This window comes from Atta cephalotes (genome assembly GCF_000143395.1).
Source record: "Atta cephalotes unplaced genomic scaffold scaffold00035, whole genome shotgun sequence".
In the NCBI taxonomy this organism is placed as follows: domain Eukaryota; kingdom Metazoa; phylum Arthropoda; class Insecta; order Hymenoptera; family Formicidae; genus Atta; species Atta cephalotes.
In genome coordinates, this window is record NW_012130099.1 from 627,418 (window position 1) to 641,366 (window position 13,949).

A 13,949-nucleotide genomic window follows, 5' to 3' on the forward strand; every position below is an offset into this window, starting at 1 on the left:
GCCATACAAGCAATGCTCGCGTGTCCGTGAAATATGCATATTTGTATATGTTGTTCTTGTGCATATATTTCCGTGAATACGTTCGAATTATGGAATCAAAACAACATAATAATTGTCACATTAGTAAATGATGATAATTTACTGATATTATCATAATATTATCATAATATTATATGACTGATTACATGTAAAATGATGATTACATGTAAACAATTAATAAGCCAGCGATCAAGAAACATGAGTAGAATACTTATGAAAGTACTGCAAAATATAAAAGTATAATAAAGATTTACAAAAAATTTACACATTAAAAATGAGAAAACACGAAGATAAATGGAAGGAAGATAAATGGAAAATTTTTTTGTTTGTTGACTAATAGTTCAAGATAAATCGCAGACTATTTATATCATGCTAATTATCCGCTTTATTTTCTTACATTTTAAAATTTAGAACAGATCCCTTTAGTGTACTTTAATCCATTGAAACAAATTGTAAAAAATACAATTTTGTAGTTCGATTTTACGTCAATAATAACAACACAATGATATAAATGATAGCACTGCTAGTAGTCAAACTTTATTTTAATTGATTTTGTATAATGTTTCGGTTTCCTCACAAGGAGGGGATATCCTCAAATAGGGATAGATTTATAAATATGTCGTTGAAAATGTGCTTCATAATTCATAAAGAATGTAGAATAATTTCACAATTCACAGAGAGCGAAGTTCCGAATGTAAGTAAAATATTTTTTATTTTGTACACATTTTAAATTCATTTTGACAACTTAATTTGAAAGGATCATTTAAGAAATTACTTGTCTGTCGGTATCAGTTACTTTAAGCACTTTAGCAATTTTAGTGTCTATTACAATTTGACCAAATATAAAAAGTTGATATTTACATGATAACACTACTAGCTACTTAGTCTATTGGTTGTTAAATATGATCGATATAATTACGTTTCGGCTACTTTAGATGCTTTCAATTAACTAAGTAATTATAATATTTTGATAATTTACAGGAAATACGTCAAACTAAAGATTTCATCGAGTACTGGGTGAAACCGAATTTCCGTGAGGTGACATCAGAATGGGAGCACATGGTCATGTGTATTTTTGAAAGCGTAGTATTTTCATATATTATTTTCATTGACATGCAATTATCCATGGTTATTTTTACTGTAATTCTTAACTCCTTTTGTTTAGGTATTGCAATATGAGCAATATGTTCATTACTTTTCAGCTTGAGAGAAATAACGCTTATAATTATATTGATTTGTTCACTGAAGATGGCTTAAAATAAAGCTGAAACGATTAACTCTTATATTAATTAAGAAGAATATATCAAAAATACAAATTTATTATTAAAGTAAAATGGATATTAGCGCGTAAATAATTTTAATTATAAAGCAAAAAATATGTATTATTCGAAAACAGTTGGAATGTATTTAACAACGTAGGTAACTACGTATTGCATATACTACTAAAATTATAACTTCATTGTCAAGTGGCATGCAGTTAACTACCTGCTATATATATTCCAACTGTTTACGCATTATATCTTATCGCTTTAAATAATATAATATATTATTTACGAAACTTTGTGAAACAATTATGAAAACTCATATATACACATTTTACTTATATTTAAGTTAACAAAAAGTTACTTTTCTTATTGCTGTAGCTTTTATATAATTTTTTATTTATTTAAATTGTTTATTTAAAATTATTTATTTAAATTTATGTAATTGGCAATGTCAAAAAATTTATGATTATTAATTTAAAAGGACATTTAAAAAAGACGTCACGCTATATCATAAAAATTATACTTGTATAGAAATATACTTGTATAGAAATATTAATGACAACTAATTACAAAGACAGACTGAGCATTTAAATATTTTCAGAGTATTGTTTTATTAAATATGAAAAGAAAATGAGATTTTATACAAATAAGTATTTATTTATATATTGCAAATAAGACATTTATCGATCTGTTTATTTATATAAATATAAATATTGATAAATAAAAGGTTGTTTTTATTAATTTAATCAATTTTTTTCTTTACCTTTCTTTACAGTTTTTCAAATAAATTTGACATAAGTGCATTATTACATTGTTTCAATTATATAATTATATTGTTGACCTCAATATATCTGGTCGACTTCAAGTCGTAATATTTTATTTGGAATTAAAAATCTATTTTATCGGCATCGATCAAGTTCGGCGCCAGTAGAGAGAAACTCGGTGGCCGATCTCAGATTTCTCTCTGATATATGCCAAGATATGGCTTTAGTGCACAATGGAATTGAATGGAACCGTATAATTCTTCTTACTAAATTTATTACTAGAGAGAAAATCTGAGAGAAGACATGAGGGTCTTTTTTCTGTAACCGCAGAATGCCTCCGCGCTACTGCTCTCTGAAGAAGTGGACTTAGCAACTACACAGCAACATCCATTTTTTTATGATGCTCCTGATAGAAATAAATCATTGAATTGGTTGAAATCTCTATTAATTTGATAGATTTATTTTAGTGATTAAACGGACTATTATAAATTATAATGGCCTTTCTTTGCGCATATTTATATATTTGCTGTTCTACATTTATAGTTTTATTTTTAATTATTTGATTTTACTTTATTTCGCTAATCATTTCACATTAAAATTTTTAATATCTATCTGATAATATTAAAAAAGCTGCTCTGTTTTTACCAAATATATTTGCAATTTGCAAACGGTTGAATAAAAGTGGAATTCTTCTAATTGTAAGCAAGCTACATTTAATTTAAAATTATAAAGAAAATTTAAATAAAAACGAATCAATTTGTAGAGGCCCTCCACCACCCCCGCCAATTTCTAATACGGTATCTTATAGCGGTCCTCTTTTCTTTGTAAATGTATACTCATCCGTAAAAAAGGCAAGCTACTAATAATAAATTTAGTAGTCCATTTTTGCAGGTGAATATATTTTTAATTTATATTTTATTTTTATGTCTAATTATTTTATTGTACAACTTTTTTAATATTATCTTTTATTGTAAATCATACAATTCTTCATACAATTCAATACTACAATAATAATTATTATTTACAATATAATATACAATTATAAACGCTGTTCAAAATATAGTAAAAACGATATACAGGAGTATAATTAACAAATTTTAGTAATACAGGATTATATGAAAACGTCCAAAATACATACGATAACACAAATTTTTCTAACCAGTGTTTAATGAAATATTTATAAACGCGGAATGAGATAATAACAACAATTAGATCATATTTACTATTAATTATTAACTTGCGATTATAAAATTTATTAATATCTCGATAAAAAGTCATTATTTATGACAGCACTTTCAAAATAATCATCGCTTTCAAAATAATTATCCCAATAATTTGATCATATTAAGGTCCCTTCGCTTTGTTGATACATTATTAAGTATCCAATACAAAAGAAGTACAATTTTTAGTGGAGAACAAATTTAATATATTCCGATTCTACATCAAAAGCACAAGATTCATTTGCAAAAAAAAATTAAGACAATTCGTCAAACACTAGTGATCTTGTTACAGGAGGGTGTAAATCCCGAATTTTCCAAACCATTTACGATAATAATTTTGATAGCATGTCAATTAAAATTAATATTTTTATTGTACCATTAATATAAAATATATAATAATATTAAAATATGTTCTGCCGCACGTCACTGATAATCATCTCTTATTAAAAATAACGGATAAAATGATTTCCTTATGAAACAGTGGTTACGAAGGAATATATTTAAATACATACTATAATAAAATACATGCTCTATTGTAATTATTTTTATATGTATGAGTACAAAAGCTTCTCGGGTACCATCTGTTCGAGATAAATCGAACCTGATAATAACGGGATTTTAAATAACTATTATGAAAAATTTATTATATAAAATTTAACAATTCCTTATTTTTCTATCTTTTCCAAAAATTTTAATTATTAATATCCCGCTAATATGAGAGTACCCATTCGACTTATCTCGAATTTCCTCTAGTGTACCCATACATTTTTAATTAAATTCATATATTCATGATAATTAAAAGAATATAATATCTTTTTGATAAAAATTCTAAATCTAAAAAATAATTTAACAAAAATTTGTTAAATATAATCTTATAATATCAGCATGTATTTTATTATAGAAAATATGTATATACATATAAATTAATAATTAATAATATTTTACAATGGCGGGATGTCCAATATCTAAAAATGATTTTTAAAATTACAGTTAGAAAATTAAATATATACATTCGTAACTAAATTTTTATTAAAGCAATCATCAAAAAATAATCAAATTTTTTGTATAAAACTTAAGTTTATTTATTTAATAATTTTTTTTTTATTTAAGAATTTAAACAAATAAAATTATATATTCATATTAATCATAATATTACGAAATTTCTATTGTAATTAAGACGGTACTATTACTAACTAGTACTGTTCTTCACTCACTAGTATTAACTAACATTACTACTAGCGAGAGAACATTTAGCAAAATTAAAAAAGCAACGAAAATTATATCGAAAATATGTATGAATTAATTTCGCAATTTGAAAATATATAGCATTGTCATTGACTCATTGATAAAATTATTACTTCCAGGAACTGAGAAAACCCGAGATTAATTCCGATCCTGTATAAGAATCTTCAATGGAGTACCAAATTAAATTTTGCGAATGGACTTTACGGAAAACGGCAGTAAATAATTTTCCATAATAAAAATATTTTCAACTTTTCGGTACAAACTACGCCTTATTGGCATCCACCTAACGCAGGAAACCTTTGCTTATAATAAATTAATCACTAAGATATACTTGTAATTCTGTAATGCTAAAAATGTAAGTCAAAAATTTCACAAACTAGAAGTTAATATTTAATTATTACCTCAGTCAAAGCTTCAATTTTCACTGATTTCTTTAATAAATTTGTATACTAAATACGAAAAAAAATTGACGATTATTCTAAACATCAAATTTTTAATTAGAAGTCAAAATTATTAATGATTTTTTGAAATTCAAAATAAAATCTAAATTAAAAAAAAGTTTTAAAATTAAATTTTTATCGAACTCATTAAATCAATAAATAATTTTCGTTATCATATGTTTCGTCGATTTCATATAATTTACATCAATAAAACCACAATAAATTTGATTTACTATGACAAGATAAATGCTATCTAAATATTATAACAGATATTATGATACATATTCAATACATACATTTCAATAAATCTGTAATTTATTAATAATCAACTAATTATGCAAATTACAAAAGCAAATATGATGACATTTATCTGAACATAGTTTACATAAATTTTATTTCACGTACCTAACACTATTATACGTATACTTACTTATAAAAAAATTAATTACAATATATTAACGCGTTACATAATTTGTACATGCATATAATTTTACAAAAAGTTTAATTTTAAGGGAGCTGAAAAATCAATGAAATTTAAAATTAATTTAGTTTATTTTCATATTTGATAATTGAAACGGGATGCTGATAATTAAATAAAATTTAAAATTAATTAAAAATTTTATTTAATTTTTAATCCCTCCTTTCCAATGATCAAATATGTACATACATGTGATGTCTACGTATGTAATATCTTTTAGTTTCATTATTTTTATTTTTAAAATAAAATTTAATTACTCGATCGCGAAATTTATTTAAGTGTCATTTTATTTGTAATAATTTAATTTTTTAATTTAAAATGGTTGTGTTTATCCCTATCTATCCATACTTAGGGTAGGGTTTGTCCCTACCTATACCTATACAGTCTCTACCTATTCATACTTGTCTTATTTACCTGTATTTTCATTTATTCGTGCTTATTCGCACCCTTTTTCACCCGTATATTCCTACCTACATTACTTCATTAATGTATAATAACATTGCGAATATAATACGTTAATATAGCTATGTTAAGCAGAGAAAACAACTTTGTAAATGTTCTAAAATTTTTCAATATGATTGGTTTTTGCTTTTGGTTCCTTATGGATTTAATATAAATCATATTGAAGAATTTTACAACAATTATAATTAAAGCTGTTTTCTCTACTGAACACAGCAGCTAATGCTTAACCATGTCCTATCGCGTACTGATGAATTTAGTGGGATAATTTAATCATACTAAATAAACAAGCAATAAATAATAATTATTTAAACAGACTTTCAATTTTTAAAATACAAAAAAATTAACAAGAATAGTGAGAGATTAAAAAATCTACAAAACTTGCGCTTGATTATCCGCGTTAACTCTCATTAGTCCTGTTTATTGGTTATTTTTGTATTTTAAATACATAAGCAATATTTAAAAAAAATATAAGAACTCGCAATTTGCGAGCAAGTTACCCTCCCGAATATTCAGTTCTTTATCTTTATACACTGAGAAAAAAAATTTGTTCAACTCACTACATACATTTAGTTGTTTGCAGATTGATTATTCAACAAATTTTATTTAATTGAATTTAATCGTAGTCTGCTTAACATTGAACAGTTCGTTAAACAGACTACGGTTAAATTCAATTAAATAAAATTTAATAAAATAATCAAATTTGCAAACAATTAAATGTGATTAGTTCGTTAAACAAATTTTTTTTCTCAATGTACATATCCCTTTTAAAAACATAAATTGGTGTTACACACCAACCTACTTCGTATACTCTTAGATATTCTTCTTTCTTCTGGCCAGATTGAACTCACCTTTCGTTGCTCCTGGCCAATATTCTGGTTTCATATACCAGAAATCGATAACAAGGAGAAGTACTCCTTTTTGCTGCCGACTGTTGCCGACTAATATTGCCGGCAATAAGCGTAAGATTTTACGCTTATGTATGATGCGCGAAACACGAACGCGTCGCGAAGGGGCCATCAATTAATTTGATTAAATTATAATATAAATAATTATCAATAATAATAATAATTCCATTAATATACAATAAAGAAATATCGCGTTTATTCTAAATATAAATATTCGACTAAAATTAATCTAAATTTTAAACATCTTTAAGCCAATAACGTTTTTATTTTAAAAGTCTCGAATATTAAATTAGATTAAACTTTTTAATATAAACATTACTATATAAAAAAAACAAAACTTTAATTTAAAAATAAATTGAAAATCGATTATCATCTGATAAAATTCAGGCCCATTTTTAAAGATTCGAACGATTCGTTGCTGAATCTCATCTCAAAGCATGCAGAGATGAGAAATTGATATAAATGATGTAAGATCCAAAAGGAATAATTTTATCTTGTATCAATAAATATATCTCTTTGTATTTTGTAAATTATTAATATTGTAATTATTAATATTCGAATCATTTTTGTATAATTTATTATTTTAATATTAAATATTTTAAGTTAACAAAACTGAATATTATTCGATATTAAAATAACTATGAGATAAAATTCTTCTATTTCTTGATAAAATGTATATTTTGGTTCTTACATCATGTTACTACTTTAACTGGTATAAAATCCAGTTACTATGTATGAACAAGTTTTAAAAGATCAGGCTAAAGTCAGTGCATTGAAATAAATAATAATAATTAATAATCATAAAACGTCTTTTATAGAAAAACGAGATCAATAAATTATATGCGTTACATTAAAATTTTCGTTGTTATTTTATTAGTAACATGTATACAAATAAGTGTAAAACAATAGAAAATTCTTTTTAAAAAACAGTACATATTAACAGTATATATGTAGATATTGCTTTTCTGCATCAACTTATATGAAACTTAATCCTGAATGAATATTTGGGAATAGAATAGATAGAAAAATTAATAAAGCAATATTTGTTTGTTACTGTAACAAACGCTTTTCCATAGATTATGATATTCATATAAATAACAATTTCATTCATTTTAATCATTTTATTATTTTATATAAACTGTATTTTTTAATTTTATGTATTTCATATATTTAAAAACAAATATTTATTTTTTTTTATTTTTATTTCCAAGTATGTCAAGACATATTCCCGAGAAAAAATATTTTATATATAATTATAAAATTAAATAATAATATATAATTTTCACAGCAAAACAATTCAAATACACAATCAAATACACGAGCAATACAAGATGTTTGATTAAAATCTCAAAATTAATTTAACATATCATTAATACGAATATAATAAATAGATGTTTTGATTCAGAATCTTCTTTAATATAATTAAATAAACTCTATTTCGCTTGACAATATTGTAAATCAAGAAATAATTTTTATTTTTATATTATATATATATTATATATTATATATTATATATAATTTTATATAATTATATATAAAATATTTTTTTCCGAGTTGCTTTAATATTGTATAAAACACGATTATTGAAATAATTTATTTTTTATTATATTTCTCAGCTTAAATTATCAAACCGAGCTTGAGTTACTTCGTGTTAAAGCGTTCACATTAACTTGTAAATTTATAATTTAAAACAAAATTTGAGCTAAATTGAATAATCTTCCTAAGTTAAATAGTTTTACTTTATTTTTATAGTTAAATTAACAAGATATTATATAAAAACAGTGGCGACATATGCGGATAATTAGAAATTTTCGCCACTACTTTTACAATATCTCGTTAATTTAACTATAAGAATAAAATAAAACTATTTAACTCAGGAAGATTATTCAATTTAGCTCAAATTTTGTTTTAAATTATAAATTCATACGTAAAATTCATTTGTTTGTTTTTATTTTAAATTGTAAATTCATACATAAAATTCATTAATCCATTTTGTAGACTCAAACTGGGTGTAACGTAACATTATAAATTTAACAGTGCATGCACAATAATAAGAAGGCATCCAGGATTAAGTTTATCCTAATCTGTTCTAACTTATCCATTTTAAGATAACGAATGTATGGAATGCTATACATATATTTATCCATATATTTTTATTAAACTAAGCATATGTATTTATAGATATATATAATATATTAATAAAATTACACACATTCATTATCTCAATAAAAATATGAATTCGTCACTCACCAACCCGATGCGCAACAGCGGAGTTATATCTGCAACGTCGCTACGATGATTCTGTAACAAAAAAATATAAAATTCAAATTATAACAAACCAGGAAAAACGCAAACAATATTTTTAAAAACCCAAAGTTCTCTTAAAATAATCATATAATTTTCAAAATATATAATTTTTAAAAGCATCGAATTTTTAATTCATCATTGAATTAGATATTTATAAAATAATTATACATTTTTAAAACAGATCTTAAAAATTCGTATAAATAAAATTTCAAAATAATCCTTTTTCTAATTATCATTTTTAAATCATTGTAAAATAAAACGAATAAATAGAAGAAAGATATTGATTTTTCATAAGCAAAAAATATTTACCGCAAGGTTGCTCCGCCGGTGCCCGATGCCTCTCCCAGACCTCTTCCTCCTCTCAGAATCGGGTTGACATCCTCTCGCACAAGACACTCGCGTGAAACACTCGCGAACAATATACTATAAACGCGCGCGGACTATTTATTTATAAAAGTCTTTCGCGCGACACTGCGGCACTCCACGTTTACAAAACCCATGACAGGATTGCTATTTCGATAGATGGAATCAACACCACACGTCGACGAGTACTTGTGAAACACACGATGAATACCGAACAAGGGTTAAGTCCCACACGAAAGAAGACAAAATCGATCGTATCGAATCCGTCACCTCTGGTTTACGCCTACATCACATTTAACATTGACTCAGTCATACGCCCTAACTACTAGTTCTAGTGGGACACAAGTGGTGCTGTACCACGAGCGATTCCAAGAGGCTGGTAGACGTGACAAGCGCCTCTAATAAGAGAAAAATTGGTACCATTGCCGATTGTCTAACAATCTAGACAATTCAAGAAATGGATTCCAACCCCTCGTCACGAGCTAGTTTTTAAAAAAAACTACTAGAGCTAGGCTCTAATCGAGTCATGTTAAACGCGAGAATCATTCAGATGCTGGTAGATAAACGCAGAGAAATGAGCGCCCTGACCAGAGTTATACAACCCTTTTTGGGCGATCCACCAGGGCGGAATACTGTAACTCGTTATGCAATCGTTATGAGCTCATAACAACTGTATAACTCGAATTACAGAATACAGGCCCAGAGATGAATCTGAGTCAATCGATTGCTTCTTACCGCTAAGAGCCGAACCGTTTGCCGACAGACAGAGCGTGTCCTCAATTAGCCGACAACAACAGTAGTTGCTAAACCGCGCGAACACAGCACCACGAAGTACGTGACATTACGCGGCCGGCATCACCTCGTGCCCGGAGCACTTGGCGTGAGAGCGTTGCAGTGACCGTGACCACCTCAGCAACGTCCCAAAGAGAGTTCCGCTTTCCTGTCGAAACATCGAAAATGTGATTCCATCGTCGAACTAGAATGCCATTCGAATGGGTTTTATCAAAAGTCCATTTATAGTCCGATAACTTAAACGGCACTCCCGAAACAAACGCGCGACGCGACGAACCGGCTGCGGTTCGTTCACTTTCACTTAAATCGGCGGACGAGGGTACGTTAGCTTCCCCATTGGATTTTTACACGAAGAAAATGATTTTACTCAATATCTAAAAATTTATCTAGATATATTATTCAGATATATCATTCAGAAAATTTTTAGATACTTGAGAAAAATTGTTCTTTTCGTATATATTCTCTGGGTACTGAGCCCTCTCACCATGTCAAGGTGTACCCGTGAGAGGGTTCATTTGAAAAATATAATATAAGGGCTGAATCTCTTATTACGATGTCTGTAAGATATGATTAGAATCAATGGGATGAGCTAGAAATTAATAGAAAAAGAGATATTTCTTTTATTACCAACAAATAATTGTATAGTTATGGATTTTTATATGGATTGTATAACGAAAGATGCACGAAAATTAATTAAATTATTAATTACATAAACTATATATATTAACTGTGAAAGGAGGAATTGCGTTATTTGCATGAGAGTATTTGTAGCTTCTTTATAACTCGCGTGATACCGTTCGAAGAATAATCGAGTTATACTCAAGTGAGTGTAAAAATGTTACATTAAACAAAAATAATTGTCGTCCGTAATTATCGTGAAATAAATTCCATCGCGTTTTGATTTCAAACGAATGAACCATACGAAATATCTATTCCGTGATATATGATTGTCTCGATTCTTTTATGAATAATTATTCGTGGGAGCTTGTGTAATCGTATACTTTTAATTAGTATGCAATAAAATACAATGTTTCATATTTAGCATTTGTCGCGATTACGTTTGAAAAAGAAAAAGTGCAGAAGAGCGGCACACGACACGACTACCTGCCTGTACGAGCTTCGATAATGGAATAACTGCGTATGAACTGCGAATAACTTCGCATAAACGTGACGCGCCGCCTGTCCGTCCGCCCTTCCGCGCCAAAACAATCCTCAAGATTACACACCGATCATCTAACTGTCGAAATATTAACGTCTATTACAAAATCAGTAAAATAATCTAGTCGTTACATTTTTAAGATTCTTCGATGAATAGGTTTTATTGCACGATCTTTGTTTTATTTCTTGGATTCGTTACGCAACTCATCTATATCTTACAATAGATATTTCAAGTTGTGTTACAATTATAAGCGATTTATAATTTGTTATAACTTTTTGTTACACGAAATCCGCGCAATGTACGCAATATTTTTAACAAAAGATTGACGCATTTTACCTTTTTGTTACTTTTGAATCGTAATCCAGTAATTCAATAAATCTAAATTTATGCATCGTACGCTTTCGATCCGAAAATAGAGAGTATGCAAAGCCATCGACGTACTATCACTCACGATCATTAGAGAGTACCGGTCTAAACGTGACAATTCGTAATTTCTGAACTATCATTTCGATGCATATTTAGAATGTGTGATAGTATAACTATATATCTTCGACGAATGGCAGTCGCTCGATATGTTCACGGATCACAAATTATCAATTGATCAATTCGCGTTCGTAGATATTTAATTTTCGTGGATTAATACGACATGCGAAGTGTCTCATACTACGTATATCTCGCTCCGAGGTCACCGAGCGAATGCCGAAGTGATGACGTAGGTCAACCACCGCGCCGCGCGACATGCTCCCCCACCCCTCATTGTCCGCTTCGCGCTGTTTAGACATCCTACTATTGCGAATGAAAAATATTCAGAGTTTATTCATGTTTTACATGATTTTGACAAACGGTATCGTCGTATATTTCGCGCTTTGCTTTGTAGCATCTCTGACACTAGTTTAATCCTATATTATTTGCGCGATTCTTTTTATAAACGTAATTAATAATTATTCGCGTGTGTGAGATATTTTTGATTTTTCAACGGTACATTATGTCTCAATTTTCATTACACTTTTAAAATATTTTTAAATGTTTCATACTTAAACTAAGATTGATAGTATTCTTCTATAAAGATATATGCAAATTTTCTTAATATTGAAACAATTTGCGCTCAATACAGTTTCGATCAAAAGTATTAAATATCTTGTTCTCATTATTTAATTTTTTAACTAAAAAATTTAATTTAAGACACTACTATTACTGTAAATTATCTGTGTTTCAGAAATTCGTTACTTACGTATAATGCCGATCAGATTCGATAAAATAACTATTATAAATTATTTAAAATAAAAAATATAAAATAAGTTCCAGAAACTTATTTAAAATACAAAATCGTAAAAATCAGTAAAAACAAGCTGGTATCTTGTTTTAAACAAAAAATATAAAATAATTTCCGAAAACTTATTTAAAATATTAAATAAGAAATAAGTTAGAAATGTTGTTATTCTAAAATAAAAGAGTTATACTAGTAATTATGTTTGGTAAAAACGGGTTGAAAATTTACAAGAAAACATAATTTCATAATTTTATAAAATTTTATAAGACAAAATTCAGACACACACACACACACACACACACACACACACACACACACACACACACACACACACACACATACACATAAATTAACTTGTTTAAATTTTCAATTTCGTTTATTAAAATTTAACAACTTTTATTTACATATGTAGGAGATGCGAAATTAAAATATCTTCGTTCATCATTAAACTACCCTTCCTATGGATAGTCTGCACGCTGTTGCCCTGAGAATTTAGTACGGAGACGAACCACATCTATTTTCAACGATCTATAGTGTCAGAAACTGTATGTAGTTACGTAGTCCCCAAAATGGATGTACTGGCGGTAGTGTACGGGTGATTTCGATGATAGCAGGAAAAAGGCCGGTATGGGCTTTCTCAAATTTTTCTCTGACTGTATCTAAAGCCTAAAGCAGTCATCAAACAAGTCTAGGCCTGGAATGGCTTGAAATGGCTATAGAGGAGTTTTAGGTTGGAGTGATGTGAATTTATAATTTGGAATTTATAACCTTGTAATAATTGTGAAAAGTGTTCACTATGTCAGAGAAACGAATTAAAAATAATACCGTAATTTTAATCTTTGTGGACTTTTTGCATTCTATATCAACGGGTATTTGCAGATGTGAGATAATTTTTGCATCATTACAATCGTAATATTTACATTTGCGTTTAAAGATATATAGTACTTTTAATCTATAGCACTCTTTTGTAAGTAATTTATGTTCATTTGAGATAATAATTGGCACTGTTTGTAACATCTATTTATAAAAAGTATACAAGAATCTTATAATTTTGATATCAAAATAGGCAGTTATTTATGTTTATCTCATTGTTGCCAATCAATTTTTTCTTAGTAATAAGTATTACTTGTGTCGTGATATTATATTATTATATATGTTGTATTTATAGGAAACTGTAAAAGTTGAGCAGTAAGCTTATTTATAAAGCTTTATTTATTGATATTCACAAAACAATTTCAAA